General features: G+C 51.8%; 1 long non-coding RNA gene across 1 annotated transcript; it reads right to left on the reverse strand.

Annotated features, from left to right (window-relative positions):
- Positions 1-6,117: 6,117 nt before the first annotated feature.
- LOC138991429 (uncharacterized) lies at positions 6,118-21,952 on the reverse strand. Its single transcript, XR_011467373.1, has 3 exons — positions 21,669-21,952; positions 7,442-7,620; positions 6,118-6,628 (listed from the first exon to the last, which is right to left on the reverse strand). It is a non-coding gene; the product is annotated as an uncharacterized lncRNA (long non-coding RNA).
- Between the last annotated feature and the right edge of the window lie 2,273 nt (positions 21,953-24,225).

Consider the following 24,225-nt stretch of genomic DNA (forward strand, 5'->3'; position numbering starts at 1 on the left):
CAGGCCCTTCTCCCAGCCACGCTTCTGCCAGGACTGCCCATGGGGGAGCTCAGCAGTGGCCCGAGACGGCGTCTGCACACAGCTTGGGAGAAACCCAAATGCCATTTCCACCTGATAATAAATACGTGTCAGAGAGGACTCGATCCAAGTGACCTTGGGCTATGGGGCCACTGGACCGTGAAAAGCTTTTGACAAAATCCTTTTGCCTCGAGAGGCTGAGCGCAAATTACAGGCGATTATGGACGGTTGGCACGACTTTCCCGGTTGGCCTTTTATTTCTCGTGGGCTGATGGCTCCTCTGCGTTGGAAAGGATCCCAGCTGGGCCGGGGACCGGCCTCCTCACCCTCTCTGGCAGCGTCCACTTTCTCCAGAGCCAGAGGGGACGCCCCCTCCAACCCTGCTTCTCAGGTTCATTGGATAACCGCAACTGGTGGTCACCCTAGCACTGCAAAATCCAACCAGACCACCACAATATTCACCACTTACTGAGCACCGACTGTATACCAGGCTTTTGGCCAGCCCCACGGATTCTCTCAAGCAGTCTATGAGGAAGATCTCTGCTGGTTCTTTTTCTCTGGAGAATCCAGGCTAATCTGTGGTAGTGTTATTCGTGTGCCCATTTAGCAGATGCGAAAACTGAGGCCCGCCCAACTGGAGGGACTTCCTGCAAGACCACAGCTGGCACAGGGGTAAGGAGGCTTATGAATCTCTCCCGAGAGAGACTGAATGACTAAGGGTTGGGAGCATACGGGCACATTGTCCCCGGGGAGGTGAGATTGGTCTGGCTTTCCAGGCCTCCCCTAGAGTGACCTCCAAGTTTCCTGCCTTCTCCACATCTGCTCTCACTCTCCTTCCGTGAATACTTCCCACCCTGCAGTCACCCCGCTGCCCTCCTGCCCCTTCCTCCTTGCACTTGACCGTGTGGTCCCTGCCTCCAGGAGGGCGGTCCTTCTGGCGTCCTGGCTTGAGCCCCACCTTTTCCCAGAAGCCTTGACTGACCCCCGCTCCCTTTGCCGGCTCTGACACTATTATATATCCACGTGCCCAATACACCCCCGCCTCGCTTTTCCCCTGGGTGAGAGCACCTCGCAAGTGCAAACACATCTTATTAATAGGTGACTTAAGCGATGGATGAGGAGCCTGCCCTCCCAGAAACTACACTGTAACTCCATTCCCTCCCAGAGACCAGCCCATTGGTCCAGTGGCCCAGGGCGATGTGTGTTATCGGCTGTGTGTTGGCGGCAGAGAGAGACCGAGAGGGAGAGACAGGAAAAATTCCCTACGTCACGAGAAGCTCTGAGCTCCCCCAAATGCTTCACCAAGATAAGGGGGATGTAGCTGGTGTCGGAAAGGTTGTTGGGAGATTAACACAAGATTCCGAGGTGAGGGAGAGAGAGGAGGAGACCCAGAGAGACGTGGGAGAGAGAAGAGGTGGGGAGGAGGCAGGACTCGGGAGGGACTTGGAGAGAGGCCCAGAAGAAGATGGATGGGGACTTTTTAGGCCAAGAAAGGCAGTCATTGACCCCTCGGCCCCAGAGGAAGGGAAATCAGTGGTGGCAGGGACCTGCAACGGTGAAGCAAGAACAGAGACGGGGGCCAGACATGAGAAGCCAAGAAGGACCTCGGGGGCAGTGCTCCAGACCCCAGGTGCCCACGCAGGCTTGGCGTCCACCGCCTTCTCTTGCCAACCCTCTGGGAAAACCTGCAAGGCAGGAGTTGTAACACCCATTTTATAGATGCAGAAACTGAGGCTCAGAGCGGGGCAAACTCTACTTAGGCGACCCGGCCTGCAGGCGGCAGAGCCAGGAACGAACCCGGGTCTCTGTGGCCCCGTGCCCAGGCAGCTTCTGCGAGGGATGCAGAGCTGACAGGGAAAAAGGTTAGAGGGGAGGGCATGGGGACAGGGTGACCGGAGAGCGGACCCAAGGGGAAGAAACCCCGGAGGTAGTGCGTCCTCTCCAGGGTTCCTCACATGCCTGCCTGAACCCTCCTGCCTCAGCTAGGACAGAGTTAAGGGCCTGGCACTGCCCCTCCTGGCCTGGACAGGGGTTGAGGGTTCCCCCTCCCCCAGGGCCTGGTGGAAATGGAGCTGCCAGACCCTTCTGCCTGCCCAGCTAATGAGCCCATGAGAGAGCTGATCCCACCCCGTAAAGCTGGACGGGGGGCGGTCGGCAGGAGGGAGCCAGAGCCACTGGGCTGCTCACCCCTGGACCTGGTGAGATGCCTGCTGACCCCAGAAGGTCCCCTCAACCTTGGCAGATGAGGGAGCCTTATCAGTCCAGCTCCCAGGCCTCTCTTTCCCCTCTTCACTCAGACCAACTCCGCCCTGCCTTGAGATACCACACAATGCTGAAGGAAGGACAAAAGTTCAGTTAGAGCTGACAGGACCCCCAGAAAGAAACAGTTCCCTTTTTTGTTGTTGTTGATGAGATGGGGCGACTATGGCCCAGAGACAGCAAGCGCCCTGGGTGAGGTCACACAGCAAGACGGGGCAGGGCTGGGATTCAAGCTCTCACGCATTGTCCTCCTAGACTCCCAGAGGTTCTTTGCAGCCTTAGGCATGTCTCTCTTGGGGAGGACGTGACTCCATTTGCCCCTGGAGTGATTGGAGCATGTGATGTGATTTGCTCTTAAAACAGCAGAAGATGAGAAAGTTGGGAATAGAACTTACATAAGGCTCTGCCAGGTGTTGTTCTAAGAAACTGCCCTGTGTTAATTTACTCCTCCCCCAAATCCTACTATCATAATCCCAATAATCCTATTATTATCCCAATTTTCAACTGAAGAATATGAAGCCCAGAGAGGTTAAGCAACTTGCCCAAGGTCACACAGCCAATTACTGGCAGAGTTGGCGTTTGATCCTGAGTCCACACTTTATTATCCTCCTCTCCCCATGGAGGATGGAGCAAGCTTCCCTTGGGGTGGGCAGAGCCAGGCCCTGAGTTAAACGCCTTCTGGGCAGGTAAGACTCTGGGGGAGCTCACGGCCTGGGGTGGTGGTTAGTGGTCATGAATTACCATCTGGTATGATATTCTGATGACTGCCAAGGCTGGGCATAGAGTTAGTCGCACTGTCCAATACCTAATGTGCAAATTGTTTGGGATGGTTAAGCCCCAGTCTCAAGTCTGCTCATCACCGAGAGCTTGTCCTGGACCCCTGGTCTTGCAGTGGGTGATAACATCAGGGGCTCGAAGTCCAGCCTGCCCAGATTTGCCTTTGGCCAGCTGTGTGACCTTGGCCAAGTAACTTAACCTCTCTGGGCTTTACTTCCCTCATTGGTAAACTGGGGATAAAACTACGTGTCTCATAGGATGAAGATGAAAGCAGTGATTAAATGTAAAGTGCTTAAAACAATGCCAGCCCATCGTGGTGCTCAATGCATCACTCTGACTATCTTTAACAGGGGTCAAATCTCCCAGCCCAAAAGGGAAAGGGATTTGGACTTTCCAAATCCAAAAGGGAAAGGAAGGGCAATAGGGAGCCATCGAAGGTTGTAGGCAGAGGAAGGATGCGGTCAGATGAGGGTGTGAGAAAGACTGTGAGGAGAGGAGAACATATTGGGGTTCTGCGTGGCCCTCACGTTCAGAAAACAAGCAGGAAGTGGACAGGGGATGTCTCCTGGAGTATGGAGGTCCCTGTATTCCTGGGCAGGGGACCATGTCCCTGAAGCTTAAGTTGTCTTTGATGAGCAGCCCCACGCCCAGTCTCCTGAGCCCTGGCCTCCCTAGGGTGGGGAGGTGTCGGAGCCTCCTGGAGCACGGGAGCATTGCTGATCTGGGGTCGGGTGGGGGGATCCTCAGAAGGCCACAGGCTGCTTGGAGGGGCAGGGGAAGCAGGGGTCACGCAGCCGCCTCCCCCACAGCGGCGTCACTGACCAGGAATGCAGGGGCGCCCGGAGGCCTGGCTTATCGCTCTCCCAGAGCGTCTGGAGCAGCCCGGTTCCTGTCGGCTGTCCATCCAGATGGGCTCTAAATCAGCGGGCTCGTCTCTCCCCCGGCCACGGTCGGCACACAGCCTGGACCCCGGCCAACGCTGCAGCCCAGCAGCCCATCCCCCAGCGTGTCTGCCTCCCAGGCTCACCGACCGTGGGTTCTGAGACGGACCCTCCTTGGGCGCCAGGGGCGGCTGGACACCTGGCCTGGCTCGTGTCAGCCCAGAGATGTCGCAGCCTGGGAAACGGCGTGGGTCAGACAGGCGTGGGTTTGATGTTGGACTCTCCCGGTCTGGAAGCCTGGCCTCAGCTTCCTCATCTCAAAAATGGGTCCTAGTCACAGGGACCATCTCCTTGGGTAGTTGAGGATTCAGTGAGGCAATGGACGGGGCCATACCTGATAGACTCTGGTGCCCTGCCTCTCATTAAACCCATAGTCTCCAGCTCTAAAGCTTGTCTTATGGGATCAATGCAATTACCCATAGACAGCTTTGGACAGAATCCACTTCTGGGTTCGTGCCTCCAGATTATTCCATAAGCAGCTCCCAGTATACCCTTTTAATGAGTCTGTATTTGTTTGCCAGGTTTACAGGAACCTGTTTATTTAGAAACAGAGGAGGAACCCCAGCTCTACAGGTATAGTACCGGATCTTCCTGTCCCTCTAGCCTGATCTCTCAGCCCCAGAGAATGCAGACATTTCAAATCACAAGTTATGGAATACGTCTGAAGGTGACCAGAGTTATAGGAAAGAAACAGGCACAGGAGGGCGAGGAGCATCAGTCGGCCCGAGGGTGGGAGGGTGTGTTAGAATTTTAACAGCACAACTCTAAATATTCCATGAACAGAGGAGCCTGGGGGGCTGCAGTCCATGAGGTCACAGAGTCGGACATGACTGAGCGACTAACAGTTTCACGTACAGTTTAGGGTTTTCCAGGAGGCCCAGCGGTAAAGAATCCATCTGCCAATGCAGGAGGCACAGTAGACCGGGCTTGATCCCTGGGTCAGGAAGATCCCTGGAGAAGGGAATGGGATCTCACTCTAGTATCTTGCCTGGAAAATTCAATCCACGCAGGAGCCTGGCAGGCTACAGTCCAGGGGGGTCACAAAGAGTCAGACACGACTAAGCGACTGAGCACACACGCATATATAGTTTAGCTTTTCCTTTAAAAATTTCCACTTTGGTCATTGCATGATGTTCATAATCTGTGAATATGGTAATCCACGATCACAACTTATAAACGTGTGTTTATGTTTATACACGTGTATGTACACACGTGTATATGTCCATGCATGTACTTATTGGGGTTGAGTTTGAACAGTTCGGACACCCCTGAATTATACAGACTCAACAGTATGACTCTGATGGTTGGGAGAGCTGGAGGACCCAGGCTTCATCTCTAGGGCACTGCTTTCCCCTTCAAGGTGGTCTTAGAAATCAGCCCCCTCCTCTCAAATTCCGGATCGTTGTGCCCACTTTGAAGGCACTGATCCTCAGCCTCCCCATCGCACAGGATAGTGGGGGTCCAGCCATGAGCCAGGCCTCCCCCGAGGACACAGAGCCGGTGAGTGGCATGACGGGGACTATAACCCTGTCTTTGGATTCCTGGCGGTGGGGGGGGTCTCTCTCCTGAGCCAGAACCCTGTAACGCTGCCTGGAAACGCTGGTCCAAGAGCGAGGCGGTAGAGATGTGGGTAGGAGGACGGAGACCTGGCCCGGGCCCGAGATTTTTCTTCTCGTCCCTCGCCTGCCCGAGAGGCCACTTAAGCGGAGTATAACCGCCCCGTGATGTATCGAACTCTCTCTCCGCGCATAAATGCAGCGGGTCAAGCGCCAGGCAGAAATGCCACATATATTTCCTCCCATTAGATGAAATATGCCCCTAATTTGGCTGGGGTTTTGTTTTATTAGACCTGTGGCAGCGAGGGGGCCCCGCTGCAGAATAACCTTCTCCTGATCGCTTACTTCTCTCTTGAGGATGCGGAGGGCCCGAGCAAGGGGGAAAAGAAATGTCCCTGCCTACTATTTCTCAGGACGCATTCCCAGAACAAAGATCTTTTCCAGCCAAGGAGATGTCGGTGCGGCAATTCAAAGAGGATCCCGCCTGGAAGAATGGTCTCGGGCTGGGGGCTGGGAGAGACCGCCTTCCCGCACCAACTCTCTCAGTTAAGGATGGGAGACTGAGCACACGGCTTCTACCCCCTCTCCCCGCCCCATTCCCCGCCTCAGTTTCTCCATCAATATGCTTGACAACAGAAGCCCTGCCCCTCTCCTACACTTGCCTGGAGGGTTAAATACAGGAAAGAATGCATTGGACTGGGCCAGTGAACGGCCCAGAGAGGGTATTCATATACCTCCAAAGTGAACGTCATTGTTTGCAAAGAGATGTATTTCTTGACCCTGTTATTGGTGAATTCTGCTTGACAGGGTGACTTTTTTTCTCCTACACTCTCTTAGGGGGGCCTTATACTAACTAGTTTTAAGACCAATGCGTGTGCCTTAGGGCCCTATCTGTAACGGGAGGGAGGGAGATGTGAGTCACTGGGCTGGTCCGACTCAGCTCTGGCGCATCCTTCCTGGAGTCCCGTGCCAGTAGCCGTGATCAGAGGGCTCAGGTGTTAGGATATCTTCTCAGCGATGCCAGGTGGGCTCAGGTGGGCTGTCTCTGTCACGCTGAGGTTTGGTGGAGTCGGAGGGCTGCGGGGGGGAGAGGGGGGACACTGGTCACCTTTCTTTGTTTTAGCTCCGAGGACTTCGCCCTCTGCCGCGCATTAAAATTACCTGGGGAACCATAAAACATATCCACCCCCACCCCAGATCAACTAAGATTAAGTCAGACTCAGGTTGTGGGGAAGGAGGGGGTCCTACTTTCTTAAAGCCCCCTGGGTGAGTCTAATGAATGGCAGGATAGCCAGTCACAGCTTGGCCCATATACTGTGATTAAGCAGGTGGTGGTGGTGGTTTAGTTGCTAAGTCGTGTCTGACTCTTTTCGACCCCTTGGACTGTAGCCCACCAGGCTCCTCTGTCCATAAGATTCCCCAGGCAAGGATACTGGAGTGGGTAGCCATTGCCTCCTGCAGGGGATCTTCTTGACCCAGGGATTGAACCCACAGCTGCGCTGCAGGCAGATTCTTTACCACTGAGCCAGCAGGGAAGCCCTATGATTCAGGCTGTTGGTGATCTGGTACCAACTCTGTGTCATCACTTAATTATTTAATTCTCACAGCGACCCTACAAATACCATCTTTATCCAGCTGGGGCACTGATGCTTCGAGAGGCACACACTTGCCCAAAGTGACAGAGAGGCAGGATTTGACTCAATCTGTGTAAGCTTCTCTGAGCCTCCCTTCTGCCATCAGCTGAGGGCCCCGCATGTGGACCAGCAGAAGCCAGGATGCTTTATCCACACCTGGTTCAGTTCAGTTCAGTCTCTCAGTTGTGACTCTTTGCAACCCCATGGACTGTAGCACGCCAGGTCTCCCTGTCCATCCCCAGCTCCCGGAGCTTACTCAAACTCATGTCCATAGAGTCAGTGATGCCATCCAACCATCTCATCCTCTGTCGTCCCCTTCTCCTTCTGCCTTCAATTTTTCCCAGCATCAAGGTCTTTTCAAATGAGTCCGTTCTTCAAATCAGGTGGCCAGAGTACTGGAGTTTCAACTTCAGCATCAGTCCTTCCAATCCACACCTGGAGGATGCAGTAAACGAGTCAACAATCAAGGAACAAGGCTATCTCTCTGCCCCCTCAGAGTCCCTCCTGCAGGAAGCTGGGGTTTCCAAATGGTTCTCCAGCGAGCATCTCATGTGGGATCTGAGAAGGGGAAACTGTGTTTTTGAATTCCCTCTTCACCAGCCCAAATCAACCCTCTATTTTTCAAAAGCCTTGTGGAACCCAAACTGGCAGGGAGATGCTACTCATCAGAATAAGGCTCCCCAGCAATGACCTGACTATTTCTCGTTGTGAGCAGTAAGGGGGCAGAATAATCCAGAGAGATATTTTTCCTCTATGCAATTCCATTTTCGTCTCGACTTATCTGATCCTCTAATTCTACTAGGGACTTTATTTCCTTATGGAGTTAAAGCCCCAGAGCTCAAATTCTTTTTCTTTTAAGCTTCCAGAAACTGAAGACCCTATTCGGAGCTGAGCCAAAGACCCATGAACCCTGGTAGAGGAGAATTGACCCTGAGTCATCACACTTGCTTACAAATCTGCTGGGAAGGTTTTTTCTCTACTTAAAAAAAAAGAAATTATTGGAGTATAGTTGTTTTATAATTCTGTGTTGCTCAGTATCCTTTTTTTTTTTTCTTTTAAGGAGTTGGATGACAGATAGCAGCCGAGGAGGGATGGTGGGTCCTTACAGAATGAACTGTGGGGACTGAGTCTTGGGTTCACTGCCAATCGCTGGCTGGCTGCTGTGGGCCTCAGTTTCCCCTGCTGTGAATCTAAGCTATATGTTGTTCTCTTTCTCTGATCAGAGGACCTCTTAGCCCCAGCTGAGGGCATGAGCTCTTGAAAGCAGAGAGCTCGTTTCTCTGGCCCTCCGCCCGTGCTCAGCAGTGCGCCCAGTCCCCCCAACTGCACCTCCCTGTTCCTGTGCCTCGTGGTCCACCTTCAACCCCACCGTGGGCAGGATTGACGGAGGCTACCTCTATACCCATTTCCAATGTATCTAGCTTTCCCCACCCCTGCTGCCACCCCCAGATCAGGGCCACCATCTTGGCCCTTCTTTCCTGGACACTATGGCAACCTCCTGAGGGGTTTCTGGGATCCCCCCACCCTCAATTCATTCTCCAGCCTGAGGGCATTTTCAGATTTTCTCTCAGCTCCTGCATGCATACATGCTAAGTTGCTTCAGTCATGTCTGACTCTTTGCAACCTATGGACTGTAGCGGGCCAGGCTCCTCTGTCCATGGGATTCCCCAGGCAAGAACACTGGAGTAGGTTGCCCTGCCCTCCCTCAGGGCATCCTCCTGACCCAGGGACCCAACCCACATCTCTTCTGTCTTCTGCATTGGCAGGCGGGTTCTTTACCACTGGTGCCACCTGGGACCGGCCTAAAATCTTTTAATAGCTTCTCCATACGCTTAGAACCAGGGCTGGCAAACCACCCCCGGTGGACCCAGCCCAGCCCTGCTGCCTGTTTTCGTAAACAAACTTTCACTGGATCACAGCCACGCTCATTTGTCTGTGATTTTTATCCACCTGCTTTCAGGCTACAAAGGCAGAGTTGAGCAGAGAGAGACCATATGATCCATCAAACCTGAAATATTTATTATCTGGCCCTTCACAGAAAACGCTTGCAGAGCCCTGACTTGGAATAACACTCAAACTCCTCACCGGGGCCTTCCTTAGGAGGGTGATCCCACGTGCTAAATTGCTTTTGTCGAAGATTCTACTTTTCCACGTGTTCCAGTTCTCCATGCACCCACAGCAGCGTGATTTTGTAACAACTCCTCTTTCTTATCTTGAAGTTAGTCTGCTTCCCCACCCTTGGAAACTCAACCAGCCACATAACTTAATGTTGACCAATGGAATTCAGCAGAAGCAATGTCATGTCAATTCCAAGCTTAGGACTCAGGACTGGATCACTTCCTGTCTCTCTGTGGAACCCACCAGGCCGAGCTAGCTTCCTGGAAGATGAGACATGTGCGGTCTAGTCCCTTCCAGTATCCCAGCCAAGCCCTGCCCCACCATGTAGAACATCCCTGCTGACCTGCAGCTGATCAAGGACACAGCCCTGCTCAGCAGAAACCCCCGCTGAGTTACAGACTCAGGAGCTGAATAACTGCTTATTATTCAAAGCCACTACGATTATGGGATATAAATTTGTAAAAGAAAAACAAAACTGGTAGTTTTTACTTCTGGTTAAAAATGGATGAAAATGACTAGAACAGGAGGTGAATGGGGAGGAGGTGATGGAATGGAGATAGGCGTGAATGTCCTTTGGGAGTTCTTTTTGTATACTCTTGAACCATATAAATATGTTACAGATTAAAAGAAAAAAATCAAAAAGGTTGAAAAGGACAACAAACCCCCAAAATTGCATACAAATAGAAACAAAGGAATCTAACTATATAAGACTCAATGGAAAAGACTGACACTGGGAAATATTGAGGGCAGGAGGAGAAGGGGGTGAGAGAGCATGAGATGGTTGGATGGCATCACTGATTCAATGGACATGAGTTTGAGCAAGCTCCAGGAGTTGGTGATAGACAGGGAAGCCTGGCGTGCTGCAGTCCATGGGGTTGCAAAGAGTCGAATGTGACTGAGCGACTGAAGTGCACTGGGAGATAATGAAGGACAGGGAAGCCTAGTGTGCTGCAGTTCATGCAGTCACAGAGAACTGGACGCGATGACTTAGCAACTGAAAAACAACAACTATATAAGAAAGCTGAGTGCCGAAGAATTGATGCTTTTGAACTGTGGTGCTGGAGAAGACTCTTGAGAGTCCCTTGGACTGCAAGGAGGTCCAAACAGTCCATCCTAAAGGAGATCAACCCTGAATACTCATTGGACGGACTGGTGCTGGGGCTCCAATACTTTGGCCACCTGATGCGAAGGACTGACTCATGGGCAAAGACCCTGATGCTGGGAAAGATTGAGGGCAGGAGGAGAAGGGGACAAAGGGAAGACAGAGGATGAGATGGCTGGATGGCATCATCGACTCAATGGACATGAGTTTGTACAAACTCAGGGAGATAGTGAAGAACAGGGAAGCCTGGTGTGCTGCAGTCCATGGGGTCCCAAGCAGTTGGACATGATGACTTAGTGACTCAACAACAACTTAATTGAAAACACTCTAAAGGCAAGAAAAACTGCAAAAACACTTTAAACTTTAAAGAACAGGTTGGCCCTGATAGTTGGACTAGTGTGAATTTGAAACTATTTCGTGTGGTATATAGGACAGAAGAGATGAACATATATTTCGAAATTTGGGGGAAACGGTGGAATCAGAGAGATGGCAGGAAGGAATCTGTGAAGTGTGAGGAGGAACTCAGTGATTTGAACTGGTGGCGTCCCCGTGAGCTCACATGCCTCTTCTCTCCTCTGGGAGACCCTAGCAGCAGCGGCATCCCAGAAGGAATGAGCACGTCTCAGACAGGTATCATAGTTTCTAAACACCATTCTCCACTGAAAGGAGGTGTGTGGTCTTAGAGAAAGGGCTGATTTCAGGACTGATGGAAAGAAAATGCAAGATGAGCCTGGAACATTCTTTTACATCAGGAAGTAAGAACGTGCTCCAAGAATGAGGAAGACATGCAAACAGCCCCAAAGGCCAGCTTGGAAGAGTTCCTGCTGACCGTATCTGAGACCATCTGAGCGTGATAAAAAGCTAACGGATACCATAAGAAATGAAAGAGGGGAGAGGCAGTGGGGAACTCTTCTTCACCAAAAAAATATTAAAGAATAAATGCAAGAAAAAGAATGATACATTAAAAAAAAATCTCCATGTTGCAACCACTGCAATATTTGATTCTGGCAAGGATTATTTAATGGATAAAAAAAGAAAAAACCCTACTGGGTAAAGGGTTACCAATTTATGAGAATGTTGACCCAGTCCCCAGGTGTCACCTTTGTGTTATTTACAGAGGGAACAGGGTAGACCAGGAAGACCCCACCTTGACCAGCTGACCATCATAGCACCCCCAGCGATGGGCCCAAGTGGCATCATGCGTTCCTGGAAGACAGGAGGTGGGAGGCACGCATGTACCTTTGCGACGAGACTGCCTGAAGGTTTGCCCTGCCTCTGACGGCAAGGAAGCAACCGGACACACCCAGACTGTGAGACGTTCTACAACACGATTGGTCTGGACAGTTCAAAAATGTCCATGTCATAACAAAGGAAGGAGAAACAGTGAGGTTCTGTTCCAGATAAAAGGAGATGAATGAGGCACAAAAAGCAAGTGAACCAAGTGTCATGTGTGATCCTGGAGTTTAAAACAAATAATCGCTTCAGGGACGTGTTTGGGACAACTAGATGCATGTGGGAGTGAGCTGCATGTTAGGCAATGTTGCAGTCGCGTTGGTGTGAAGGTTCTTGGGCATGGTGACTGTGCTGTGATTACAGGAGATGCTCCTGGTTCTTAGTGCCTGTTGAAGTACTTAGGAGTAAGTACCCTGAGGTCTGCAGGGCTTCCCTAGAGGTTCCGATCGTAAAGAATCTGCCTGCAATGCAGGAGACTCGGGTTCAACCCCTGGCTTGGGAAGATCTCCCAGAGAGGGGAATGACAGCCCGCCCCAGTATTCTTGCCTGGAGAATCCCAGGGACAGAGGAGCCTGGTGGGCTGTAGTCCATGGGGTTGCAAAAAGTTGGACACAACTGAGTGACTAACACTTCACTTGACCCTGAGGTCTGCAGTTTACTTTTAAATGTGGGGGAGGGTTGGGGAGGGGAAAAAGGAGGAAAGAGAAAGCACACAGGTCAAAAAAGTGAAGGTAAGTATGAGCAGTTCTCCCAACTTTTCTGTACATTTCATCTGGAGGAGGGATGGTGTCTTCTGCTTCCCCAGAACGTAAGGGCTCAATTAAGATGCTCAGGGTAGCATTGTTTGAGGGCTTAAGGCTGCTTGGACACTCACTGCCACTTTCCAGCAGTGGGCTGGTGACTGGCCCTCTCTAAGCTCCACCTTTTCTAGCTGCAAATGATGACCTTACTGAGCACCTAATGCTGTGGGGGGGATGGAAGGGAGGGGAGTGAACGAGACAAGGTGCAGATGGTGTGAGGAGCATGGGTAGGTGCTATTTGAGCCAAGGGGAAATGGACCCATCATGCCCACAGTAGGCATCCGTGCACACAGTAGGCGTCCACGCACACAGTAGGCATCTGTGCCCACAGTAGGCATCCACGCACACAGTAGGTGTCTAGGGAGGCTCAGATCCCTCGTTTCTCCCTCCACACTCCATTCTCCTTCACGCAAGGTGAGCTACAGTTTGAAGCCACTTTCTGCTACCCTCTGGGCCCCTGCCAGGGCACCTGGGAACCTCCAGCCTCCCGTAGGCTGGTGGAGACAGGTGTCCCCCGGTCACTGGGCACTGCTGTCCTTCCTCCAGCCCAAGCTCAGAACCACCCTCCCCACCGCCACATCTAGGTCTCCTGGCGATAAGCAGGAGGGAATCGGAAAGCTATTTGCTAAACTTTTCTCTGGCCATCCCCTCCCTCTCCCTGGCCGCTCAGCCCCGACTTCCTGGCAGGCCAGCGCTCTGGCTGCTATTTCATCTGGAATTACTGGAATCGCACTGTCTCCTGTCAGCTTCCTCTCCTCCCTCCCCCAGCTCTCCTGGAAGACGGGAGGGCCGAGTGGTGGAGCTGCCAGGGCCCTGGCACCACCCAGCGCAGGCCCCGCGCACACACACCCCAGGCATGCAGACCCCTCCGCCTCCCTCTGTCTCCTTGTCTGTGTCTTGCTTTCTTTTCCCCTCCTCCTCCGTGTGCCTGTGGTCCTAAAGCTTCCCCGTCCCTCATCGCCCTCTCTCTCCCCTGCCGTCATTCTCCGTCACTGTCTCTCTGGGTCCCCATCTAGCACTTTGTATCTTCCTCTCTTGGTCTCCAATTTTCTTTGCCTTTGTCTCTTCAAGGGTAATTTCACTCCAATTTCTATATATGCTAAAGACACTGTTTCCTGTATAGGATTTAGGATCGTTGCCTTCCGGGCCACTGCCTGAGTTCAAATCCCCAGCTCTGGATTCACCGATGGGTGTGTGATCTTCCTTAACTCCTCTGTTGCTTAGCATCCTCACTTCCACCATGAGAATAACAAGAGAACCTCCGGCATCAAGTTCCTGAGTTGTTACAAAGTGACACAGGCGAGCACTCAATACAGTCTCCGGCTGGTCAGAGTCCACCCCATGCGCCTCCGTCTACAGAGCTTTGCTCTGCTTCTCTTCAACCCCCATCTCCTTCAACACCCTTTTCTTCCCAAGGCAAAGCTCCATTCCCCTCCCCCTCGAGTGTGGGCTAGACTCTGCAATCTACTACTAAGGAAAAAAAAATGCGGCCAAAGGGACAGTGGGTCACTTCCTGAGCCTGGGTCATAGAGGTACTGGGGCTTCCCTCTGCTTTCTTCTGGGTCATTCACAAGAGGGGGACCAGCCACCATGCTGTCAGGATGCTCAAGCAGCTTCCTGGAGATGCGTAACATGGAAGGAACGGAGGCCCCCTGCCCAAGGCCGGCATGAATTTGCCAGGCATGGTTGTGTACCACCTTGGAAGCAAACCCTTCAGCCCCGGTTGAGCCTTCAGATGAGACGGCAGCCCTGGCTGACATCTTGACTGCAACTTCACAGGAATCCCTCAGTCAGAGTCACACGGTGGCACAGAGACTGGGCCACAAATTAACACATTCTCGATTCCTTTACTCTGAGACCATACTTAATTTTGTTCACACATTCCTGTCCTTCTTTCCGACTAGAGGGCAGGTTCCATGCAGGCAGAGGCTGTATCTGTGCAGGTCCCTGGCATGCCCCTACAGCCCTGCACACGGAGTTCACTCAGTAACAGAGGGATCGTGACTGGAGGTCAGCGATTTCAGGCTCAATCCCAGCAGCCTCTCTCCTGTGGATCTCGGTCTCCCAAGGGAAGGCAGGAATGCCTGCCCAACTTTCTTTTCTTTCTTTGGTGGGTTTCTTGCACTTCCTGTGCCTTTCTGCTCGGTCTTATTCCTGGATACCTTACAGAGATGGGACAGCACAGCTAAGGAGCCACCCGTGGGAGGAAGGGCTCTGCGTGCTTTGTCCTCTAACAAGCTGTGTCCAAGAAAGATAGCTCCCCTTCACAGCAGGGACAAAAATAGCCCGAGCACAGGATTCTGCTGGAGGTGGGAGGCGGGTGCTGCATGGCTGAGGACCGGGGACACTCTGCTCTCTCTGGGCGGCAGAAGGTGGCCACTCTGATAACTCACCCCCACGTGAACCACACCCTCTTGTTCATTTATACATCCTTCCAGCCCATCAGCTGTTAATGCATTGTCTACTGATGGCTGCTGATCTGTTTATATCTCTATGAATTCATTCATTCATCCTACACCTTTATATCAATGTGTGTGTGTGTGTGTGTGTGTTAGTTGCTCAGCCATGTCTGACTGTGGCTCCTCTGTCCATGGAATTTACCAAAGAATATTGGAGTGGGTAGCCATTCCCTTCTCCAGGGGATCTTCCTGACCCAGGGATCCAACCTGATTCTCCTGCATTGCAGACAGATTCTTTACTCTCTGAGCCACGAGGGAAGCTCCTTTATATCAACACTTATTAATAGATGTAGGCATCCACCCATTCTGAATTCCTCTGTTACCATCCATGTATTTTTATGTATTTATTTTGCATGTTTGCTTATTTTTGGCTGTGGTGGGCCTTTGTCGCTTGGCGAGGGGAGACTACTCTCTAGCTGTAGCATGCAGACTTCTCGTGATGGTGGTTTCTCTTGTTGTGGAGCACAGGCCCCAGGGGGTGGCCTCGGTAGTCGTGGCTCCCAGGCTTGCTGGGGTGGTGCACATGCTTAGTTGCCCCTTGGCACATGGGATCCTCCTGGACCAGGGATCAAACCCATGCCCCCTGATTGGCAGGTGGATTTTTTACCACTGAGCCACCAGGGAAGCCCGCCATCCATATATTTTTAATTTCATCCAAGCATCTTAGTGCCCTTAATGTTAACTGATGACATGACTCACCCAACCCTGTGTCTATCATATATTTTCATTTACTCACTATTCTCGATAAGCCTGCAATTCAGTTCAGACTCCCAAGTATTCACTCTGAGCCTCCTCTGCATGAGGTGCTGGGTCAGGTTCTGGGATTATGGGGTGGACAAGACAGACCTGGTCCCCACCCACACACAAGTTACCCAAACAATTTCCTTGGATGCGTGTGAGGTGCTGGTCGTGGGGGATCTGGCAGTGAGAACAACATCGCCGCTCTCTGAAGAGTCGTGATGTGTGGGGCCTGCAGGGTGAATGCAGTGCGGGGCCCCAGATGCGTTGCCAGCTCTCCCACCAGAATCCTTAACGCTGCTGAACCTCAGTTTCTTCCTCTGGGAAATGGGGACATCACACACACACACATCACACGTGAACTCCAGGTGAAGATGTGAGTGTGGCAAGGCAGTGCCTTTGAAAACTCTAAGGTGCACTGCATTTGTGAGAGTGTGTGTATGTGTGTGAGTGTGTGATCTCTTGGGTTTCCCATCACATAGGCATCACCCCAGCTGGGGTCATCAGTGGCTTTTTGCAGCTGGCAGCTGGCACCCTGCTTTTGTAGCACTGAGGATGTTGATCTGTGACTCCAGGGGCCCCTAGGGAACTCAGAGTCCTTCCTCCTCAGGGGCCAGGAGATATTTCTTATCTATTTCATCAGGGAACTTATTTAGATGCCTTTAAACTTCCCAGGTGGCGCTAGTGGTAAAGAACCTAACTACCACTGCAGGGAACGTAAGAGATGCGGGTTGGATACCTGGGTCTGGAATATCCCTTGGAGGAGGGCAGGGCACCCCGCTCCAGTATTCTTGCCTGGAGAATCCCATGGACAGAGAAGCTTGGCGTGCTACAGTCCATCAAAGAGTCTGACATGTCTAAGCAACTGACAAACACTTCCACTTTGTGGTTTATGAAGCAAGCTCAGGGCTTCAGCTCACGTGTGTGATTGGGGGTGGGGAGCCCCACTGTCCACCAAGGCCCCAGCCTTGAAGCAGGAGGGGTTCCTAGGGGCCCCCAGAGGCCTCAGACTGAGCACTGCAGGCTGGCAACTCTGATCAAAATCCAAAAGTGGATTTTGAAGATTCCAGACCCAGTGAAGCCACGTGGAGAAGCTAGTGAGAAAGCTGGGGGCCTGGGGTCCTCTGGAGGGAGCCAAAGGGGGTTGGCAATCCCACTGCTCTGTTCACCCCCCCTCCACCTGCTTCCTCCTTCCCCGCCCATCCTGGACCCCGCACGTGTTCCAGAATCAGCCCACAGTGGTTCACACAAGTGTTAGTCACTCAGTTGTGTCTGACTCTTTGTGACCTCACAAACTGTAGCCCACCAGGCTTCTTTGCCCATGGGATGCTCCAGGCAAGAATACGGGAGTAGATTGCCATTCCTTTCTCCAGAGGATCTTTCCGACCCGGGATCAAACCTGGATCTCCTACACTGCAGGCAGACGCTTTACCGTTTGAGCTACAGGGAAGTCTACTTTGCACAAGTGAAGTCGCTCAGTCGTATCCGACTCTTTGCGATCCCATGGACTATAGCCTATCAGGCTCCTCCGTCCATGAAATTTTCCAGGCGAGACTGCTGGAGTGGATTGCCATTTCCTTCTCCAGGGGATCTTCCCGACCCAGGAATCAAACCCAGGTCTCATGCATTGCAGACAGACGCTTTACCGTCTGAGCCACCAGGGAAGCCCAGACTGTTCTTTATTCCTAAAATTCCCTTCCCCTCACTTCCTACCCAGATAATCCTGAATTATCTCTCAAGTCTCCATCTAAAATGACATTCTAGCAAAGGCTCCCTTGACCCATCCAGGGACTGAGAGAGAGGGGGGTATTCCTGCCTTGTCGTCCCACAGACCACCAGACTTCCCACAAAGAGCCCTCACGGGACTGCCTCAAGGTTCTCTGTATCTGCTTGCTTCTCCACCTCTCCCCCTAGACTGCGGGGCAGTGGGGTGGTGGCACTGGAGACTTGGTGTGGGCCCCATTCACTCTGGGTCCTTAGGTCCTAGGATAACAAGAGCATAGAGATGTGTCCAGAGGTGTTTTTTTTTTTTTTTTGAGTGAATGAGGAAAGTGAGAGAGAAAGAAAGAAAAAGAGAGAGAAAGAAAGATACAGGAAGGAAGGATGGGGAGGGGCAGAGAGGGAGGGAGGACTGGGAAATAAAGAAAGAAATTTGATGCACAAAACCATGGGTCTCATTTCTTTCCAGCCAGGGTACCTTTTACAGCACCATCATTGGAATAAGCCTCAGAAAAATCAAGATATTTCCCTGAGGTTCCCCCAGCAGGTGAGAAGCAAGGCCCACCCTCGGTGCTCTTTTGCTATCAAATAGATCACGTTTGGCAAAGAGGAGGGACCCGGAGTTGGAATCCAGAGATCCGGCTTGCAGGTCCCTCCAGGGCCACAGAGAAAGCCCATTCTCCTCTCTGGGCCTCAGTTTCTGCATCTGTAAAGTGGGAGCAAGCAGCATCCAGATGCCCTGTTGTGGGGATGGCCGGGGACACATTCACAGAGGAGGGGAGCCGGTGCGGGAGACGGGACACACTCTAGACAAAGGCAGGGGAGCTGGACCCAGGGGCCGGGGGGACAGGAGGGAAAGAGGCTGGAGCGCCAGCAGCAGGAAGTGGAGGCCGGGGGGAGCCCTGCATGTCCCCGTGGGGCCCATTCCTCTCTTCGACCTTGGCTCTGACCTCAAGATGTTTCCCCACCTCGCGGGATCTGAACGCACAATTCCATCCCTCCAGGTTTGCGAAGAAAACGTCTCCTGGCCCCGGTTGCATTGCACTCTCCCAGCCAAATCTCTGAGCTCAGTTCACTCGAGGCGAAATATTTGGACACCAGGAAAGCATTAAGTAATTGGTGGGTTTTTTTTTTTTTTTTCTGCCTTTTCCACTTGAGTCTGTTTGTTTCCTGCAGGGTTGCCTGACACCAGCCAGCCTTGAACTTGGTCCTGCTCCCGCCACAACAGGGACCCGGGGGCTCAGCCCAGCGTGTGCACTGTGGACCACAGCCTGCCTGACAGCCAAGGTACACAGACAGCAGGGGGTGCTGGAGAGACTCTGAGGGTCTTTAGGGGAAATCAGAAAGGTGGATCAGGGCCCTCAAAACCCCAACAGACTGTACCCCCATCATGACATACGGAGCACGGTTCAGCAGATCAAAAGAGCAACTTAACTCAGAAAACACCCCCTGCTAGCTCCACCCAAGAAAGTGATGAGCCCGGGGGGTCCTGGACCTGAGAGACCCCGCCAGGCTCTGCCTCTTCTGGCCTTGCACAGATCACTTCATCTCTTTTGCATCTCTGATTTTGGATTGTTGTGATGGCTGCGCAGTGGAGCAAATAAAAACACATGTTTGAATTTCAGAGACTTGATGAATAATGTTTTTAGAGTAAGTATATCTCATGCAACGTTTGGGATGTACTTACACTAAAAAAAATACTCTTTGTTGCTCTGAAACGCAAACTTAATGGAGCATCCTGTATTTTATCTGGCTCCTCCAGCTGCTATAACAGTAAAGCGAAATGAAGTGCACGCAAACTTCCTGGTGTGCCCAGCTCCATAGCAAGTGATCTGAACCCTGGTAGCCATTTCTATGACAGTCAGATCAGGAACACTAAGTATTAAACACGAATGCTAATTAGTATTAGCTAGCTGTTAATTAGTGAGTTGTTAGTATTAGCCAGATCAAACCAGTCGATCCTAAAGGAAATCAACCCTGAATATTCATTGGAAGGACTATTGCTGAAGCTGAAGCTCCAATATTTTGGCCACCTGATGCAAAGAGCCAACTCATTGGAAAAGACCCTGATGCTGGGAAAGATGGAAGGCGAAAGGAGAAGCGGGGCAACAGAGGATGAGACGGTTAGACAGTGTCACTGATTCCATGGACATGAATGTGAGCAAACTCCAGGAGATAGCGGAGGACAGTGGAGCCTGGCGTGCTGCAGTCCATGGGGCTGCAGAGAGTCGCACATGGCTTAGAGCCTGAACAACAACAAAAACAGTTATTCTTAGTTCATATTAGCTAATATTAATGAATTAGTATCAATATTAAGACACATCATTTACTGAGTAGTTACTACCTTTGAGACACACCCTTTGCGTTATTTCCTTTTCACCAGAGCATTGTGCCTCTGGGGCAGTAAGTGACAACACCGGCTCTGTCTTACTGCCATGAATCCCAAGACCCGGAAAGATGAAACGCTGCACAAGCTGTGGCCGGGACCGTTAACAGTTGGGAGTGCTGTTCTGAGTGCCTTGCAAAGGTCACCTTCTTGATGACCTCACTAACTCTATAGACCATTAGTCTCCTATGACAAATGTCTCTATTTTGCAAACAGGAGTACGGAGCCTTAAGACTCACCCAAGGTCACACAGCTCATCAGTGGCGGAATAAAGCTTCACCCCCAGGCAGCTTGGCTCCATCTTGACCCTAGGCTGCCTCTCCAGCCTCCTGTATAGATAGGATGAGGGCTTCCCTGGCGGCTCAGGGGTAAAGAAGCCGCTGGCCAATGCAGGAGACTCGGATTCGGTCCCTGGATTGGGAAGTCCCCCTGGAGTAGGAAGTGGCAACCCACTCCAGTAGTCTCGCCTGGGAAATCCCATGGACAGAGGAGCCTGGTGGGCTACAGTCCATGGGATCGCAAAGAGTTGGATGCGACTTAGCAATTAAACAACAACAAACTGGGAAATAGGTTCCAAGACAGAAGACAGGGGTGTGCGGCACAAGCACACGGGGCATTTCACTAGCTGTATCTCATTTAATCCTCCCCCTTCCCACTTGAGATGGGGCCAGAGGTGGGTGCTGGAGGGACCTGGGGCCGCTCAAAGGATAGAGGAAGTGGGTGAGAAGGGGTCAGCAGGTGGAGTCCAGGTACTCACTTTTGCTTCCAACAGAGAAATTCTAACACTTCCTGGCTGTATGACCTTGGGCAAGTTACTTGGCCTCTCTGGGCCTGGATCTCCTCTCAATAAAAGGAGTGTGATAATCAGACTTTCCATTAGGACTGCTGTAGTCATTAAATGGCTCAGTCCATGAAAATAGCTTAGCACCATGCCTCCCGGCACATAGACACTGCTAAATAAATGTGAGCAGTTGTGGTCATTTTTATGCATCGGTCTTGGGTTGGGCTCCTTCAGGGCAGAGCTTGAGAGGACTCCAGTGCAGGTGGCTTCTGTAGGGGGTGAACTCAGGAAGGCCGCATAGAGGGATGGGCGGGGGGATAGGGAAGGGAAGAAACCCACACAGGTGTGGTAATCAGCAGGGATGTGCTTGGGACAACTGGAAGCGCAGGTCCCGCTGGGGACCGCCTGCGCCTGTATGAGGGCGTAGCTCAGAGCTGTCCCGCCCTGGGCCGAGCAAGCTGGGGTATTCATCCTCCAGCTCCTGTCAGTTACTGGTCGAGGGCTGCTCCTGGGAACGTGAGCTCCCCAACATCCCTGGCCTGACCCCCTGCTCAGGTTGTGAACTTGGAGAGTGCTTGGGCAAAACACCCGGCTGTAGGCCCAGGGGGCTTGGGGACAGTGAGTGACCAGCAGACCTGGGCAGGACACTGACCACATCTATACAGCATCCCTGGATGGCTTGATTTAATTCAATTTAAAGACATCTTTGGGACTTCCCGGGTGGTCCAGTGGTTAAAAATTCACCTGCCGGTGCAAGGGACATGGGTTCAATCCCTGGTCCAGGAAGATCCCACTTGCCATGGAGTGACTGAGCCCTTGCATCACAACTACTGAAGCCCTGGTGCCTAAAGCCCACGGTGTGCCTCCAGAGAAACCACCACCGTGAGAAGACTGCGCTCCGTAACTAGAGGGTAGGCTCTGCTTGCTGCAACTAGAGAAAGCCCCTGTGTAGCAACAAAGACCCAGGGCAACCAGAAATAAAAATACAAAAACAAGATTTAAAAAGCGTCCTCTGCTAAAACGGTAACAAGACCACAACAATAACACAAGTTCAGGCTGAAAACCAGGGACTTGATTTGACACCCAGCCCCGTGCTCTTTTCCAAAGATGAGGTGCCTAGCTGTCCGGAAACGCACCCCAGACCTACCTCTGCTGCAAGAAGGATGTGCGGCAGCTGTCGGGGTTCTAGCAGTCGGAGCCGCTGAGGGAAGAGGACGCGGCCTGGCCTGCACATCCCACTGAGGCAGAGGCGCACCCATAACGCGGGCCGGATGCGCCCCAGAGGCTGGTGAAGGCAGGGCCTGTCCGGGCCCAGCGCTCAGCTTTGATTCAGCTTCTGAGCCAAAGTTTAAAAGCAGAAAGAGGAGAGGCGGCTCCATCCGGTTGGACAAAAGTACTCTCTAAGTGGCTGGGCCACAAGTGAATCCATCCACCCTGGAAAAAGAAGAGGATTACTATTTAGGTTACTTATTACAGTATCTTCCACGAGTCTGTTGCTTTTATATGGAGCATCTCATTATGTCCCTCCACCCACTTAAACATAGGTATTGCCTGTATGCCCATTTTCATAACGGGAGAGTGGACCCTCAGAGAGAGAAAGCAACTTGCTTAAGGTCACACCGCAAGCAATGGTCAGATCAGGGATGAGAACCCAGAAGTGGTAATAAGCAGCCTCCCCCAACACAGGCAATGGGAATAAAAGTTGCCTGAGGACACTCTGGGGGGCACTGAAGCTCAGTGGTCGGCCTGGAGCCTCTGGGATCAGATGATTTACCCTATTTCCAGACTCTCTGATTTTCACGGGTTATGTGCTTCATCAAGTGATATAAACTCTCTGGGACTCAGTTTCCTTCTCTCTCAAATCGGGACATGAAGAGTAGGTGCTTTCCTGGGTGGTTATCAGAGCAGTCAAGCCTCTAGAGTAACTGATGCTCCAAAAATATTCCATCCCTCTGGTGGGGGGACCGATATTTTGCAGGGGGTCTCGGAGGCAGAAAAAAATGAACTTTCAATGATGGGAGCCCAGTCATAGTGAAGGTCAGATGTGAGAGGCCAGCTAAGCCCACCTGTGGACCTGCCCCAGCTCGCCACCAACCCCTTTCAGAGGCTCCTTTCTGCCAGGGCTACTTAGAGGGAATCCCAGTGTACCACCCAGAGCAGGGTGGTGGACAGCTTCCTTGGCATCCTGTCACCCACTGGGGTCTCGCTGCATGGCATGCAGGTTCTGTCCTAAGCACCTCCCTGGATTTTATGTACAACCCCTTGAGTGAGAGCCTCCTAGCATTGCCATTTTACACGGGAGCAAACTGAGGCTCAGAGAGGCAAGGTTCTGTCAGCTACAAATTGGCACTTGCCGTTGGCACTTGCCATCTCTACAAGGATTAAATCATGAGCTGCTACAGCTGCTGACTTTCAACACCCCTGATAGGAGTTCAGGGTGGGGAGCAGAAATGAGGCACTCCATGCTCTGGGAAAATTTGGCCGAACAGGTCTCCAGATAGTTGGATATTTTCAGGAGATGATTTTTGAGTCCAGTTCTTGTATCTCCTCGTATCTAGAAAAGTGCTAAAATCCTTTATAGTGATGTCTGCTACTCATGACTCACAGCAACCTTCATGGGACTAGCAGAAACCTTCAAAATAAATATGTGCTTGGGACTTCCCTGGCCGTTCTGTGGTTAAGATTCCTCACTTCCAAAGCAAAGATGATGGGTTGAATTCCTGGTCAGGGAGCTAAGATCCCACATGACACTTGGCAACAAAGAAATAAATAAAGATCATCATAGATCACTCCTATCTTTTTTAAAAAAAGATATTGATTGCATGTACTGCCCCTTCACCAAAATCACGTATATACTGACCTCTCCCCTCAACCTCTTTGGAGCAGTTTCTCAATTATCTGAAATGCTGTCTGCTGGGCTATAGTTCTCACTTTGCCCCAAATAAAACATAACTCACAAATTCTCATGTTGAGTATCTATTTTTTTTTTTTTTAAGTCAGCAGTCCCTTGCCCAAGTCACACAGCTGGTAAACACTGGAGTCAGAGATCCAGCCCAGGGCCACCCATCTCCAGAGCCCAAGAGTCTATGCACCACCAGCTAAACTAGGAAATGTGGATCTGCTCCTGCCAACAGCTGGTGAAGACACACCAGAGGTGCCACCTTGCAAGGGCAGATGGCGACCCCATGATCCTGCCAGGCAGGGCCAAGGAGATGCTGGTCACAGCTCGTCAGCTGGACTGGATGCCCCTTGTCGTCCTGCTGGCCGTTTAGTGTCTCAGTGGAAACCAAACTCACAGGCCTCACAATTCCCAGAGCCTCTGGCCTAGCCAGTCCCCACCCTCTCCCCGCCCCTGCAAGCCCCAAGCTAAGTACAACCCTGTTCAAAACATTCTGTCTCCATGAGCACATCACCCAGATGCTCAGACCTTGCAAGATTCAAGAAGCCATCTGTATGTGAAAAGAGAGAGAGAGAATTAAAAAAAAAGAAAGAAAGAAAGAAAGAAAAAGAGAGCGAGTGATTTCATCCTGGACACCGGGCCACGTTAGCTCATGGCCCAGTTTTCTGGGTCAAGGATGGAGATGCATGATACTCTTATGCAAGGCATTTGGCCACTGAGAGGCTTGAGTTCCTAAAGATTATTATTTTAACAAACCCAGCTTTGACGTGTCCAAAGGCAGCAGGAGGCTCTGAAGGGTTTTCCA

Source organism: Bos mutus, chromosome 17, assembly GCF_027580195.1.
Source record: "Bos mutus isolate GX-2022 chromosome 17, NWIPB_WYAK_1.1, whole genome shotgun sequence".
NCBI lineage: Eukaryota > Metazoa > Chordata > Mammalia > Artiodactyla > Bovidae > Bos > Bos mutus.